The 17,043-nt window shown below is 42.8% G+C and overlaps 1 protein-coding gene across 5 annotated transcripts in view; it reads right to left on the bottom strand.

The window, feature by feature from the left end:
• The window catches only part of MYO1B (myosin IB), a 181,944-nt gene that overhangs the window by 107,283 nt on the left and 57,618 nt on the right, over window positions 1-17,043 (bottom strand). The window contains exon 1 of one of the 5 annotated variants that reach the window (XM_023508085.1): window positions 12,128-12,267. The exons of the other annotated variants lie outside the window; for them this stretch is intronic. The gene's annotated coding sequence lies outside the window, so the exon portion shown is untranslated. Of the gene's footprint in view, window positions 1-12,127; window positions 12,268-17,043 lie in introns of those variants that run through there. 5 annotated transcript variants of the gene reach the window in all.

Raw genomic sequence — 17,043 nt, 5'->3', positions numbered from 1 at the left:
GAAGAGAATGTCAGGTAGAGAAGTATCATCCCCCACCCTTGGGTGCTCAGTTTTAAGAAATCACTATCTAAGTAGAAAATTAAATTTAATTATTCAATGCCAAGTGATTTGGTCTCTGTCACCTATTAAAAACAAGAACATGACTACAACAACAAAAACCAGGAAAAAAATTTAAATAACAATTTTGCTTTTCTTTTTTCATCTAGGCATTAATATCTTTCAAATCTACCCCTTCCTTTCTATCCCTGGCTTTGTCATTGACACAGGTATGTTCTTTATTTCTGGTCTTTAGTTCCTTTATAGTGAAGCAAGACATTTTCACAAGCCATCCTCAAACAGTGCTGTCAAAATATAACAACTCTTTTTTTTATAACCATGACTTTCTCCACTCATAAACAGTTAAGTCTGGTTCCCACTGCAGCCAGATTTAACTGCTTGCTTTTAAATATTTCTATAACAACTTGGTTAAAACTCAAAGCAAAGTTATATCAGTTCTGTCCCCCAAAACTATGGTTCCGAGGTGTACTCTGATTTTCAGCATGGTATGCGTGTGCTGCGTACACACCAGAGACAAGTGTTAACAGCACATCTTAGGACTTCTAGCCAGTCTTGACTGGAATGATTCTTCCCTGGGCCAGAGGCTCCCATCTCCCCCCCATACCCAGAGTTTATGATGTATGTATTCAAATAAAGTTTGCAAATCTGGGACATAGAGAATGTGTAGAAACTTTTCTTCCAGATTTTCAAATAGAAAACAAGTAAATTCCATAATGACTTAGCCAAATCTTAAGAAAATCAGTGACTCAAGGGGACAATCATAGGATTACGATTCAGACCACAGAGAAAGAACCCCTCAGAGAATGAGCAGGCTCTGAGCATACAGTGACTGACAGCTTTCTCGAAGGGGACCAAGGGTGGTTAACCCAGGAAGGACTTCTTACGAGGGTGTGTCTTCCAGAGGGTTTTCCCTCCCATTCCCTCTCTTTCCCCTGTCTGGGTCTCACCCTAGAAAAGATACTTCAACAATAAGAGAAGCTCAAGATGCCAGTTCTATTCTGCACAGTATTTAATTAATTACTATTTTTATATCTTTTAAACTGTTAAAATGTCTACATATCAAAAATGGCTTCAACATGGCCACATAAGAATGGGTGAACCAAAAAACCTAAAAACACTCTACCCACAGGCTCGCTTCCTTGCAGCCTCCTCCTCCTCCCTCCTGGCGTCATCACCCTAAACCACAAAGAGGTCACTCCCTCCTTCACCAGCTTCCGAGTTTCCCTTTTCCTTGACTCTCCACCTCTCCCTAGCAGAGCCAGGCCTGGAACTTTAGGCAGGGGCTGATTAGACAACAAAGCTTTAATCTACCAACTGCTAGAGGGAGATTCAACGTTGAAACACAGAAAGTGCCCTGATATAACACGTTTCTCTGGTATACTTCCATCACGCAGAAGGCGCAGCTCCAAAGCGAACCCAAATACAGAGCACCCGATATCTGCCTGGAAGTTTTTTAAGTCATGTCAGTAGGTTTGGAAGGCAGCCACAAGAAAATGACTGTGCTGAAATAATCACATACACAGATGACACGTCTATCTGAGAGAAAGTAGCCCTTGGATCTGCAAGCAGCAGTTAGTATTTATTGCCACACGTCTGCAGAGGGGGAAAATCATCTGATAAAAGACTTTGGGCTTCAAGCTCACCAAACTTTGGAAACTACTTAACTACTTAAACCAACACAAAGAATTTAAGACTAAAGTCCTGGAGGCTAGCAACAATCTTCCCAGAACAGCAGAGAGGGGCAAGAGACCCTAGATGAGAACAGAGATTAGTCCCCAGGGCACTCCAGAGATAATCATCAGGTCCTGGGGAGATATGACCTTGGATGAGAACAGAGTTTAGGCCCCAGAGCACTCTGGAGACAGGTATCAGTTCCTGGGGAGGTATGACCTTGGATGAGAACAGAGATTAGGCCCCAGGGCACTCTGAAGACAGGAATCAAGTCCTGGGGAGATATGACCCTGGATGAGAACAGTCACCAGGGCACTCGCCAGATAGGCATCAGGTCCTGGGGAAGTATGTATCATACCTCGCTATGTTTTTATTACAAAATATGAGCTCAGTACAAGCTTATGTCTTCAATATGACGGCTTCCTTTTCTTTCTATATATCCAGAGTGATTTCTGGTTACCCAGAAAGTTCAAATCCAAGCAGGATACACTCATACAAACCCAGTCTCAAAGAGCTTGTAGCTTGATTTCTTTCTCACAGATGTGCTACAGGTATTACAAAGCAACCAAGGCTCTCTTCTGGAGCCAGCCCAGCTATCTTTCCTGGCTCATTCTGGACCTCTCTGCCTCTCACCTCGTTCTAGGAGTCCCTAGCCTGTATACCCATTTATCCATCTACTACAGCCTTAGCATGTGGTGTTTTAAGTTCAGGATACTTTTTATTTACAGTTTCTTTCTCTTGATAGTGGGAATTATGACTCACCATCTAAGTGCCTAGCACTGCCACATAGTACATGCTCAGAATAAATTAGGAAAATGAATCTTAACATTGTTTTCTCTCCTATTCATGCATAAAAAGCAGTAAGATTAACGTATAGCATTTTCAAAGTCTACGAATGCTTATCAACTATTTATAAAAAACCAAATAAAGGAGAAACCAATGTGCATCTGTAAGCACACATTCACACGCTAACAAAAGCAAGACAGACCCCTATGGATTTAAAACCCTCAAACAAGAATATTCAAGAGGAGACTCTATTTCATACTCTAGCTAAAATTCTTCATCTGGTTGTTTGTTAGGACTCAGCAATTGTCCCTAATGCAGTAGTTCTCAACCTTCCTAATGCCGCAGCCCTTTAGTACAGTTCCCGTGGAAACCGCCGCCCTAATGCTAGCTGATATAAATTCTATTTGAAGACATAGGCAAATGATCACCTTAAATCTACTTTTAAAAGGCAAATGGAGTTTGGTTACATTTGCACTTGCTATTCTAGGATCTTGCTAGTTCTTGAACTAGGAGTAAAGGCAATTTAGAGACATCTTTAGAGTTGGCTAATGAGAACATGCTGCCCCTACCATTTCTACAGTCACCAGTGGACACACCCTGTGTCTGCTCCCAAAAAGGTTGATCACTTTTCTCGGTCTGACCAAATTACCACTTACATCCTAGTTTCCTTCTTGGGCTCTATAGCCAGTATTCATCGAGGGCCTACTATCTTCCAGGAACTGTCTCAGCACTGGAGGATATGTGAAGATGAAACAAAGCTACCCCTGCTCTCCAGACCTTCAACTCCAAGGCTCTCCCTCCACCATGGTCCCCTAAGAGCTGCCTATCAAAGTCCTCTTCTGCTTCCCCGCAGCAAAAGACCTCCTTCCCAGAAGGGGAATTAGAGTTTTAACATTCCGAATTTACCTTGAGAGTAGGTTTTCTGCACAAGAAAGTCACTGAGACTTGCAAAGGTGAGGCACTCAAAATTTTTGTTGGATGAATGGATCAACAAAGACTCCACATGTTAAATCTTTCTAACTTAGACTGCTAGGAGATTATCTAGAAAAGCTATAGTGACAACCCTCTGCTCCTCAGAGATCTGACATGTTGTAGAATCCAATCAATTCAGTGGCAGGTCCTAGGATGATAACAGACGACCTTTGCTCTCTGGAGATGTTAGAACTAAACACTTACTGAAGGAAGACATCCTGAAAGTTTTCAGAGCTGTCAAATAGGAAATCCCAATTCCTAAAACCATTCTATGCCAGTGAATCTAAGCCTTATTGCTTAAGGTTAAGACACACACGTGCACACGCATACACACATGTGTTCACTTGCAACTGCTCTCTTCGAATATGTGTACATCAAATACCTACCAATGAAGATTTAAAAATACCAATCTCTGCAATAACTCCCCAGGCCCAAAGACTGAGAACCATCACTACACACTGCATGATCATCACAGTAAACTAGTTCCAGTCTAGACAACTCTCTCTGCGTCATATACCTTAGGACCCACATCTCTACAGAGGTAAGAGCCATCTATTACAAGAAGTCTTGATCTGCTTCCAGAATTTTCATAAAATAATGACAGCCCAATGTACTACTCATTGGGTATTTAAATTAAGGATCTGTCTTTTATTAGCAACAGAGTATGTGTACTCTAGGCCCTTACCAGAGAATGCCACCTTCAATTATCTGCAGACCACCTTAATTCGAAGGCCATTTATAAGAAAATAGAAAACAAATAAATAAACATACAAACTATGAAATAGGAAAACCCTGAAGGAAAAACTCCAAATACCATGTTTCCCCGAAAATAAGACCTACCCAAAAAATAAGCCCTAGCAAGATTTCTATGCATTTGTTAAATATAAGCCCTACCCTGATAATAAGACCTAGTGATGGGACTCAAGCCATATCATGCATTTTGGCGTGGAGAGGAAGACATCCCCTGAAAATAAGCCCTAATGTGTCTTCTTGCGAAAAAATAAATATAAGACAGTGTCTTATTTTCAGGGAAACATGGTGTCTGCTCCTTGTATCCTTCACTCTAGTCAATAAGTGAGGCACTTGTCCCAGCGGCTCTCACCCTGGGGTGCACGTTGCAAACATCCAGGGAGCTACTGCCTTGTGAGTCCTCCCCTACACCCCACAGATAAGGAGAGAATTCTACAGTGTTTCTGCAGCCAAGGATGACAACCACTGACTTCTACCTCTTACACACCTGCTTTTCCTAAACTGTACTTGGTGTTACCTCCTCTGCTTCCACCTGGTGACCTAAGAAGCAGCTATATAAAATTCTCAGTTTTCTGCCAAGAAGTCCTGGGAGGCATGGCTCAGGATGACATCCTTCACATTGTAAGTCCCTAAGAGAAATCTCTTTCACATCTAACTGGCAAGGAGCACTGTGCTCTTTTGAGCAATCCTGCACTTTGATCTTATATGCAAAACATCATATTGTAACTGATTATACTTTCCTTTTTACTTTGATTACCAGGAAATGGACAGTTTAAGCTCTATAAGCACAGAACACAAAAGGTATTGACTTTTATTTGGGTCTTATCTATTTTCTGTTTCCTTTACTCTGACTTTTAGAAAGCTATTTATTTTATTATATTGACTATTAAATAGTGAGCTGCCTTCAGTTAATTTTGAATGGGAGGGAATAAAATAATCGGTTCACATTCATATGAACTATAAAAAACTAAATAGTGCAATTGTTATTATTAAAATTCATGCATATAGGTAGAGTTCTTGTTTTGGCAGGGAGGGGAAGATGATGGATTAATGATAGATCTGCCTCACAACATATGAGCTCCCTTATAAGCATAGCTAAGAAAATAATTTCCCAGAAAATTTTCATGTATTCACTTACAATGGTTAACATTCAAAAAATAGAAACAAATCTAGGAAAATTTCAGTGTACAAACAGACATGCATAGGTTTGCCAGAACAAAAAGACTATAATTTAAAAATTATAGTATCACTGAGTCAAGGGAAACTTTGAAAGCCTATTGCCCTGATACTTGTCAGAGAAATGAGAACTCTTAATGCATGACTGATGGGATAGATTCTCTCTCTGCTTAAATGATTAGCATGTTCTTAATTCTGTGCTTTATCCTTCAACCCATTACCCAACCACCTAAAAGTTCCTTATCTCTTATAAGAAAATCCAATATTCTCCTTTCTTGACAAAATAATTCTTCTGTAATCTTTTCTAAGATTTTTGTATTCTTTCCCCTTCCATCTTGGACTCCATCCATATTTGGAAAAAGAATTTAATTAAAGCTGTCCTTACACACACATACTCCTGAGTACTGGGGAAACTAACTTTTATTTATTCACCATAATCTGGAAAAAGCTGAATCCCCCAAATTTAAGATTGCACTGGCTTAAGTTTCAAAGCCGGTTAGAACCATTTTACCAAAATTCCCAACAGATGAATATGCGAATTAATACACAAGAATCTAATTATCTAGTAAGCCCAACAGACACACTGGTTCCAAAAAAAATCAATAATATGAGAAGTGGGCTAAAGATAGACCTGCTACAATAAACTATCAAAGCATTAAAACATCTTCAAATAACCACATAATCACAAATAATCACAATAATCACATCACATCAACTATTTCTATAAACAACAGCAACTAGATGTGGCACTACTCAAAGCCTTTGTTCACAACAAACTAAAAGGTTACCAGTGTCTGTGCTGAATAGTAGCGTGAGACAAAAGGAATAACAATGAAAACATGAAAAATGGATGCAGAGTTTTACTTTTGTAGAAATGCATTCAAATAAGATTAAAATGGAAATGTTGAAATGCACCATGATTACAGTTATTACAATTATTACAAAGAAAAAAATACCTGAAAATACTTTCAGAAGACTTTAAATTATACTACTGAACTCATGTTTAAATTCATGCAGAAGCTTGTTTTACAAGTACCCATGAGTTGAATTATCAAACTGTAATGACCCTATGAAATAATCCTGGCAGACAGGAGACCATGTGACATATTTACTAAATCCCATCCCATTTTCTGCTTCCTAGACACAAGGAGAGCCTGTATCTCCCGGGCTCTCAGCTTCCTTGGCAATTAGGCTGGGCTCGCGCCACTGTGCACTGGGTGGCACTTTCTCTGCATGGACATTTGAGTCCCCTCAGAGGAGAGCCGTTTGACCCTCACTGGACTGTGCCGTCCATGAGAGACACACTCAGGTGTGTGCTGCCTTCAGCTAAGAAGGCCTGGTACACAAGTGGAACCTTCCTTATTCTAATCAACATTCCCTTACACCCCTTTACAAGATCTCAAACACACTTAAGGCATAACCTCAAGTTCTACAACAGGTAGGAGTTTTCTTAGCAGCCAGCACAGAACAGCTGAAGGCTAAAAATGAATATCCCTGAGTACCACCTAACACAAGGCCTCCAAACTAATTGTGGGCACCTCAGGACATGCCCACGATGAGCCACTGGAGTATAGATACAAAATATTAGAACTTCGAATGTAAATTTCTTTCTTTATTATTATTCATCACTTTAAAAACAAATTCCTGTTCTTGTATATGTTTTATAATACACATGATGCATTAGGTGAGGATAGTGTTACTGAAGTTAACTATAGATAAACAAACATACTGGGTGGATTTTTAAGACCACTGGTCTTCAGGCGACAAAGTTAGGGTGATGCATAGTTCCTGCTCAACAGGTGCTGACTCTTATAGAAGCCCAACACTAAAATAAGAGAGAATTAGGGGAATCTCTAAGATAGTGTATGATAAGGGCCATATAACTGTGACAGAATGCACATACGGAGCACAAGCTTCAAACAGGAGGTGGTACCCCAGACACATCTGGCAAGGCGAGTAGGATTTGAATGCATGGAAATGGGTGAAGTGAACGCAACAGAACAAATACTACAGCAGGGTGCTGAGAAGAAGAAGAAATGAAAAAACAGTGGCACAAAGGAAACTGGGCAAAAGAGGCCACGTGAAGGAAAACAACCGAACATTAGCTACAAATTTATCAACCCAACTTCTCTATTTCATAGCCAGAAGTTGTATGTAGGACGGATTTTAATTTTAAAAGTCCTATGAAAAGATGAATGCTACATGTGTGCAAACATCAAAGACAAGTTAAAGTCCCAAATACAGAAAATGACAAAGACTTTCAAGTTTTAAAATTCATTTCTGCCACCTAAATATGCCTGTAGGACAAAATACGGCATTCGCAATTACACATATAATATTGACATAATGAAAGTCAAGTAACATTATGCAAAGGAAGCAAAAGTTCAAAGCGTTACAGACCGTGTTCTACTTGTTTTAGGAATAGTGCCCAAAAAACACCCAGACGCATGTTCCCACACTTCCTCATACGCACATTCCAGGTAATGAGTAACCAGATAGCAATGACTCACCCATAGCATGTAATCTAAAATAGCTACATGTGTTCTTCTTATAATTCATGCCTTTAAAATCTTTATACTTCAGTGACATTTTTCTCAAATGCTTTTCTCTGACCTCAGATGAGATTCTGCCATTTGATGGTCCCTATTTTTATCTGTAACACCATTTACATGAACAAAATATGCATAAGCCTCTGCTAGTAATAATGGCCAAGGCAGTTATAACCAAAGATAAAAGCAGCAGCAACAGTATGAAGAAAAACATGAGGTAGGGTGTGAGAGCAATCAAAATAAGGGCTCAGGCTGGGCATGGTGGCTCAGACCTGTAACCCCAGCACTCTGGGAGGCCAAGCAGGAGGGCATCTCTTGAGCTCAGGAGTCGAGACCAGCCTGAGCAAGAATGAGACCCCATATCTACTAAAAATAGAAAAACTAGCCAGGCATTGTGGCTGGCATCTGTAATCCCAGCTATTTGGGAGGCTGGGGCAGAACGATTGCTTGAACCCAGGAGTTTGAGGTTGCTGTGACTATAACATCATGGCACTGCAGCCTGGGACAACAGTCTGAGACTCTGTCTCAAAACAAACAAACACCAATGGCTTACAAACTAGCAATTCCTAAAGAAACATTCAAGAGCCCTTAACAACCCTTACTTCATTAAAACATAGAAGATGAAAGTGGAAATGGACCTTTCCATTCTTAATCGGGTAACCTAAGGTCTTCAGTAGGTAACCTAAAATTATTCCTGTCTGTGTTTCCCAAAAGGGAAACCTTCCCTCCTCCAATGCTACCTGATTTTTGGCTGTTGCTACTGACTGAAGGAAAACGATCAGTAGAAAATGCATACATTCTAACTTACTCCTTTATTGCTAAACCTGTGTGAAGTTAAGCTACACTATTTATAAGGCTTAGGATGTTCCTAATGCAGTTGAAGGTATTCTTCTCAGACCCCAAGCTGACCACCCATGCATCCAGACATAAACCACTACTATCCACAGGGGAGGGTTTCACATGCAAAGGAATGTACATCCTCCATAGCACTCAAGAAAGGTTTAAATCAAAATACCTGGTATCAAATATTCCCCCTCCTAAATAACACTGATTCATCACCAATAGCAACGAGAGATTTTGTCACAAAACATAAATGAATTAACATCTGCTTACACTTGTAAGTCATTTCAACATCCAGCCATTCGCCACTCACTCATTAAAATATTGCACTTATACACATACACAACTAGGCATATTTAACACGTCTGAAAATTTTTTCCAGTTGGTGACTAAAATGCAAGATGGCAAGTTTTCTAGACACATAAGTTTGTAATTTTAAGTAATTCCTTCATCCCAAACTCTCCTCCTATTACTTTGGAGTAACCTTAATAATCCTTCAATCCTCCCAATGACTCTAACAGACTGGTATTTGAATGTTTTACTAAAATTAAAAAATAGTTCTACATGCTCAACTCAAATACCTTTTCCCTTTCCTAACATCCTGTGGTTCATTAAGCCACGGCCCAAACTGTTCTTTTGCTGTATCTTCTCTAAATTACAATGACCACCTACTTCAAGAATTCCTTCTTCGACGGTCTACAGAGGTAGCAGTTTCTCTGAACCCACCAATTTTTCTGTGCTTCCAACTTACTCCTTGTCTTTGCGAATACGCTGATATGTTAAGCTGACCTGTTTCTGTGGTCAGTCTCCCCCTTCCTCAACTACACTGGAAGGTCCTTGAACACAAAGATCATGTCTTCTATACAAAGTTTCTAACAAACAATAGGCCCCTAACCTCATTCATTCTTCCACTTACTCCACAAATATTTATGGAGTGGCTTCTACATGCCAGGCACCATTCTAATTCCTGTGGATACAGGGATATGTAAAACATTAATAAACAAAGTTCCTGCTCTCAAGGAGATGACATTCTAATGCAGAAAACCAACAACAAAGAAAGGAACACACAGTGAAATGTCAGGTAATGACAAAAGCTCTGAAGGAAAGTAGTCTAAGAGAACAATGAGTGATTGGGGTGGGAGCTGACATTTCAGGTATGATCAGAGAAGGTTTGCCTTGACCACTGAGCCATTTCCTGACTGGTATAAGCCAGTCTCTCTGTGGGGGAAGAACAAACCTAAAAGGATGTTTGGCAAGTTCCAGGAGCAGCCAGGGAAGCCAGTGTGGCTGGGACAAGGGGGTGAGGAGTCACCCAGAGGAACCCTGCGAGCCACAAGGGAACCGCTGCAGATGTGCGAGCAGCAAAGGAAAGTGATCCGAGGGACACCTTTATAAAAACATCACTCTAGGCCGCAGCTGTAACATGTGTGAAGGAATGACAGCTGGGGAGTTAGGAGGCCACCGCAGTCAGGAAACAGTGGCGGCCTGGACTGCACAGTGGCTGCAAGGTGGAGAGGGTGGTCCAACGGGACACACAGGCCTCATGATGCACTGAGAGCGGGGGTAAGAAAAGAAAAGGTTTGTCAAGGGCAACCAAAGGACAGAGCTGCCGCTGGCAGGGTGAGAAAGAGGAGGGGGCATGGGGCAGACATTAAGCCTAAGTCCAGCTTGAAGCATGTTAGTTTGAGATGCTTCTTAGACACCCAAGGAGGAGCTGCGGGGCCGACACAGGTCTAGCCGCAGATCTAAATCAGGAAGCCAGTATCGCCCAAAGAGAGGGTGAAAGCTCCTGTGGGCTCTTCTAAGTACTGTGTACCCTGGAGAAAAGAAAATGTCCCAGAGCTGAGCCCTCCCTCGCACAGGCCAAGAGCTCATGGAGGCTGGAGATGGAGCAGCCAGCAGGGCGGGGCGAACAGGGAAGTGGGGGGGGGGGGCAGAAAGCCAAATAGAAGTAAGAGTGTCAGGAAGGAGGTGGTCCCATGGTCAAATGTCACTCACAACTAGAAGAGGAGGATTCGAAGGGACCGCTGGTTGGCCAGCACGGAGGTCCCAGATAACCTTAACCAGAACAGCGTTCCCAGAGTGGGGATGTGAAAGCCAAGCAGATTGAATCTACTAAGAAAAGGAAATAAACCAGAGAGAACAAGCACACCCAGAGTTTTCAAATAATTTTGTAACAAAGGAGAATAAATGGTGTGATCACTAGGAGATGCAGAATCAAGAGAAACTTGGTAACACACATTAGTGAGAATGGAGAGGGGGAAGATAGACAGGAACGCAGGAGAGAGGGAGACGATGACAGCCAGAGGTACTCGAGGACTCAGAGGGGCTGTGGGAGGCCCTGGCGCGTGCTCGGAGTGTGGGCTGGGCAGCTGCATCTCTACAACACTCAGAACATGTGCTGAACTGCTCAACTACTGTTTGGCACTGCTTAGAAAAAGTAAACCCACTAATTCAGGTTTCTAGGACACCACACAGAAACTCCAACCTTCGCCTGGCTTCAGGAAATCAACATTCAAGTATTTCCCAAGGAGCTTTCTAAGACTTTTTTTTTCTGAGACAGAGTCTCACTCTGTCACCCTGGGGTTGAGTGCCGCGGCGTCACAGCTCACAAAACCTCCAACTCTTAGGCTCAAGAGATCCTCTTACCTCTTCCCGCCACGTTGCTGGGACTGCTGGTGCCTGCCACAAAGGCTAGCCAGCTGTTCTACTTTTAGTAGACGTGGGGTCTCACTCTTGCTCAGGCTAGTCTTGAACTCCTGAGCTCAAGCAATCCACCCACCTCAGCCTCCCAGATTGCTAGGATTACAGGTGTGAGCCACTGTGCCCAGCCCCAAGAAGCTTCTTAAGAACAATGTCCACATCTGTGGTACAAAAAGAAATACATTTGGTCTTTCTCTCAGGCCCCTGCTAAGAACTCCTAAAACCATTGGAATTTCCTGAGTGACAGGAGTCTTTGATTTTTCCTAACATGCCCCTTTAGCCATACCAGAGGTTATGCTAATGAGGTGACTCATGGTGGGGGCCCCTACATATCTTTGGAAAGGGGGTGTTCACCAGATTTAAAGACCAAGCCTGAGATGAGAGAGTGGGAACCTTCAGCTCCACCTCCCCACCCTCAGGGAGTGGAAGAGTCAGGAGCTGGAGACTGGGTTATAAAAACTTGAACGAGATTCTGGGCTAGGGGTTTGGGGGAGAGCTCCCAGGCTGGTGGACGGTGGCACACCCAGAGAGGGTGTGGACACTCACTCAGGCAAACCCCCCATCCCCAGCCCAAGGCATCTCTTCCTTTTGACTGTTCCTGTGTTGTACCCTTGATAACCAACCTGTAAATATCAAGTCTTCCTGAGTTCTGAGTCCTTCTAGTAAATTCTTGAACCTGAGGAAGGGTGGTAAAAACCCCTGAGTTTGTGGTTGGCTGGGCAGAAGTGAGAGTCACCAGGGCATGAGGCAGTCTTGTGGGACTGAGCCTTTGACCTGTGGGGTGGGGGTCAGAACTGAACCGTTGGGACACCCAGTTAGTATCAGAAAATTGGTTGGCGCTGGAAAAAAGCCACACACCTGGTGTCAGAAATTACATTAGAAAACACAAGACATCTGCTGGTAGGCCCCACAGGGATAAAACAAACAAGGGACAGAGGCCCACGGGAAGTGACTCCAGGGGGACTGTGTCAGTGCTGAAATTTAAGTAACCAGGTTTAAGATATAAGAAAACAAGACTCCAAAACCTCCACTTTCTTAAAAATATAACAATTCTAAATACAGAAAATATGAGAGTGGGGATGGGAGGCAGCACACCAAGCTGGTCTTTCTGCATCCCAAACCTGACCACTTTTAAGAGGAAGTTCAGATTAAAGCCACATAGAGCCAGTGAGTTAAGAGTCACAGACAAACGAACATGAATAAATAATTACCTTAAAAAGAAAACAGCTACACAGTGAATTAATACACAAAAGAGGAATTCGAATTTTGCTTAAAAGCTTTCACAAGCACATCTGTAAAGCAGCAGGTGCTGAGTGATAAACCACAGTGGCCGAGGCCACCCTTGGGAATTTAAGCCTACACCCACCCTTGCCTAGGTCCAGACAAACCACTCTGCCCCACACTGGGAATTAGGGTACTGGGAAGTGCCAGGGAGGAAGCCCTCAGTTCCAAGTCCACACCAACGGATCACCTGGAGCCTCGCCCCTCTGGGCACCTGCTGCTGCTTCACAAGCTGTGTCCTGGTGACCTCAACTCTTCAGGAATCGGGAATCACCTGGCATGCAGGCCCTGCTACTTCCTGCCCCCACCAGGAGTCCAGACTGGCCTCTTCCCCTCTTCCATCAGCCGTGGCTTTACCTCTGAAATGTTCCCCCATCGCCAGATGAGCCTTCGGTCTTTGTCCCTTCTAGTCTAAATTACTGACGAAAAAGCCTCTCAGGTCCCTACAGCTAAACCTCTCCTGCAGGTCCTTCCCCTTCCCCTGTGTGCTCAGAACAGTCCACATCCCAACCCGGTGTTCTCTCTCCTTCTGTCTGTGTAAGAGGGACATCCCTGGCACACAAGCTCTCCATGACCGAGTCTGGCCGTCCTCTTCCACCTCATCTCCCCTCCCCAGCTTGCACCCCACGTCCCAACCTTAGGGGACCACAGGCACTCAGACCGCTGATGTGCTGCCATTCTACCTCTGTCTCCCCTCCAGACCTTTGCACCTGCTGCTCCCTCTGCCTGGAACACTCCCTCTTCTCCCGGCTGTACTGAAACATCACCATCTCCACAAGGCAGTCCCAGGCCACGCCACTTAAAACGAGAAACCACACTCACGCCCCATCCCTGTTTCACATTTCTCCACAGCACATGTCACCACCTAAGAGACTCTTTATTTTATTTTGTTCCCCTGTGTCTTGTCTCTCACTCTGCTAACATAAGCCCAACAGAACTGAGATTTTTGCCTCTTTGCTCCCCAGTATCTGTACTAGTGCCCAGCACATAGCAGGCAGTTCCATAACACATGTTGAATGCCTGGGTCAACACTGTTCCCTCGGACTAGAAAATTCCTCCTGGGCCTAGAACTCTAGCCCTGATCCATGGGGCAAACTCCATTCCCTAGCTCCTCCAGCAAGGCTGTGGCCCGTCTCCCAGGGACCGTACCATTCACTGCCCACAGACACTTCTGGAGTGCAAAGGGCAGTCTTAGTAATTACGTGGCTACAACAGGAAGAGCCAGGGCAAATGAGGACACATCCGGTTTTTTTGTTTGTTTGTTTTTTTACTGTACTTCTCTTTCTTGTGTTTATTTATTTTCTGGTTGGTCTCCCACACCAGGCTGTGACTCCTTAAGGACAAACCCATCTTTGTATGTCTGGCACCTCACACATATTGTGGATGGATGCCTAATCACATTTCTCGGGTGATTGAACAATCGTGTCCACTTGGGAATCTGGGATCCCTTCAAGGGTCTGGGACGAAAGCCTGGGGCTGCTGCGCCCAAGCCTGTTCCCCTGGACCTGTGGCCTCAGTCCCCACCCTTGGTTCTTCAGTCCCCTATGTGGGGCCCCAAACTCCCTTTGCTGATCTCTGTTCCTATTGTCCCTGGCTTTCCTGACTTCCCCAAACTGGATTGGGACCAGCATTTGCCAGCCCCCATTCAGACAGACTCCCACAGGGCTTCCTCTGCCCTGCCTACCCTGTGTCACCACCACATGAGTCCCAGCAACAGACCATGGCACCAATTCTCATTTCTGCCCTCCCAAAATACACCCTCTCCAGCAGGGCTTCCCAGCTGTGGTCCAGCTGAAGTTCTCATCATCAGGGACAAGGTATTAGACTAATTCTTCTCAAGCCGAGGTCTCAAGGATGAAATGGATCTTTTCCAGAATGTTGTAGAATTTCTCAGGGCCTATCAAAGACCAGTCCCATTCTGGCAGGAAGCAGCCGATTTTTCTAAGAACCAAACTTTTCTTTTTAAGATTATTTCACTGAAGTTGTCATATATGCTGGCGTGAACACATGCTTGGCTTCACAAACAGCCTTTTCAAAATAAACTCTGACATATGCATTTGGTGAGAAGGGATATAAATTTTAACTGGGAATCTAGAAAGCAGGATTCTGAGACTGCTCGGACATAGCAGGACGCTCTCCAATTAATAAATATATTCTTACATCACAACAATTTTCATGACAAAAACATCAGGCTGGCGTCAAACTAAACTTCCTACTTGAGTTTTAAAAGCTTCATCATCTAGAAGAAAAATTAGCTGAGGTCTCTTTCTGCCAAGACTATATACTCTAAAGAAACAGATTTGAAAATAGCCCCAATAAAGCAATATACTAAGAACGAAAGTTTGAGGATCAAAGGCAGTAAGTTTGATCATGGAGAATTTACAGAAGCTAAGTAATTAAGTGCTGGGCTCAGAGATATTTCCTGTTGCGGACCAGCCTCACAAAGCTTTTGAGCTAACCGCTGACCTTCACCACCACACGGCCATCGTGCACAGCTCTAAGTCAAGAAGCTTTCTAATGCTTGGTTGTCCAGAATCAAACAAATATCTCCCGAGACTGAACACAAACACAATGCCTGTCCATTTATTCTGACTGTTACAATCATGCGTAAAAGGAACAGGGTGATTTTAGTTGTTTTCAAGATGGTGTCATTACACATGAGATAGTTAAGGCATCTCAACTGGGGAGGGAAGACAGAGCTCTGATCCCCTCCTGTACAAACTACTTACATGGATCAGACACCAAAGCAGTATCACCTACTGACTTAAATTACTTTGGAGAATATAGCTCAACATGTATTTTATAAGAATAACATTTAATATTCATTAGTTTCTTTCTCAGAAGCTTCCTGGCTTCAGTTCTCTTCTTTCCTCCTAATTGATGGTGTGACCAGTCTTGGTTTCTAAATACTTAAGTCAGAGTATTGTCTCCGTTCTGAAGACAGCAACTTTACCTGTTTTGGTCACTGCTGTATCCCAGTGCCTAAAAGAGTGCCTGCCACATGGTAAGCACTCACTAAAGATTTGCTCTGTCAATGAATAACTTTTCTGAAGCAATAATTACAAAGAATGCTAGACGGGGAAAGCATAAAGTACTTTTCAGCAACTGGATCAATGAAAGGCTCAACTGTTCCAAAGGTAAAACGAGAGAAATAATAGCCTCAGTGACGTCTCTTTGACACACACACACACATGCTTGAGAAATTACTTTTTTTTATGCCCAATTACACAAGCAACCTCAGTGAGAATTCAGTATCTAGTTGTCATAAGAGTTCTAAAAATAAATAGAATTTTATTCACAGAATTTCAACTCGGTTGCAGAGGAAAAGATTGATTATATAAGAGGGACAGTGTCGGAGTCTTCTGCCTTGAAACTGTAAGCTCTGTACACTCAACCGTAGCATCTGTACATTTTGAGATACAGCCAGAAATGTTCTTTATAACATTTATCTGATTCGCTTTGAATGGAGTAAAATGGTAACAGGACTAACAAGGACTCAAAACACACAAGCATTCTAGCAATGTCATACATGGGCAATGGCACATGGTCCTAAAAATCAATTTGGCACAAAGTTATAGGTCAAGGTTCCACAGAGACAGAGGGCTCACAACTGAAGAACTGACATCAGCACCACCCCTAAATCCTCCTACTCATTAATTTCCAATTTTTAGATGAAGTAACCAGAAATTACGTAAAGCCTTAAGCTATTTTTTTCTAAGTTTTTAAACATTTTTTTTCTAGGTTTTCCATTTACTAACATGGAAAGGCTGTTTGCTTCAAATAGTGATCACGATCCCTGATGTGCTAGGGCCAACACATTGTATCTTAATTCAAGAAGGACACATTTCAGCTCACTCCTGGGCTGTGACCCCCAAAAGGGGTTATTGCCAGGAGCCACAATGCACTCTTCCTTCTGGTGGCGAGTTCTCTCCAATGGGCACATGGATAACACAAGTTGAAACTGAACAAAAAATTAGTGTTGAAGACCACCATAAAAATAGTCGCTTATTATTTTCATAAAAATGAAAAAATTTTCCTTGTACTGCATGAAATTTTAAATAATCTCCTCAAATATCCTACCAAGTACATTTTGATTTCACTAACTGCCAGATACAACATATGTAAAATACAGTATGATGAAAAATTATATAAAACCTCTTTTGTTCTATAGTTACTAAGCTCCTAAGAGACAAGCATGGAGAACACTACAGAGACACGCAGGATAAAGTTTCTGATCTACAGAAGAGTCTACACCATT

The sequence above is a fragment of the Otolemur garnettii genome, unplaced genomic scaffold (assembly GCF_000181295.1).
Source record: "Otolemur garnettii isolate 467f Iridium unplaced genomic scaffold, OtoGar3 scaffold00222, whole genome shotgun sequence".
Lineage (NCBI taxonomy): Eukaryota > Metazoa > Chordata > Mammalia > Primates > Galagidae > Otolemur > Otolemur garnettii.
The sequence above is the reverse complement of the archived record's forward strand: the minus strand, read 5'-3'. Positions and strand labels throughout refer to the sequence as shown.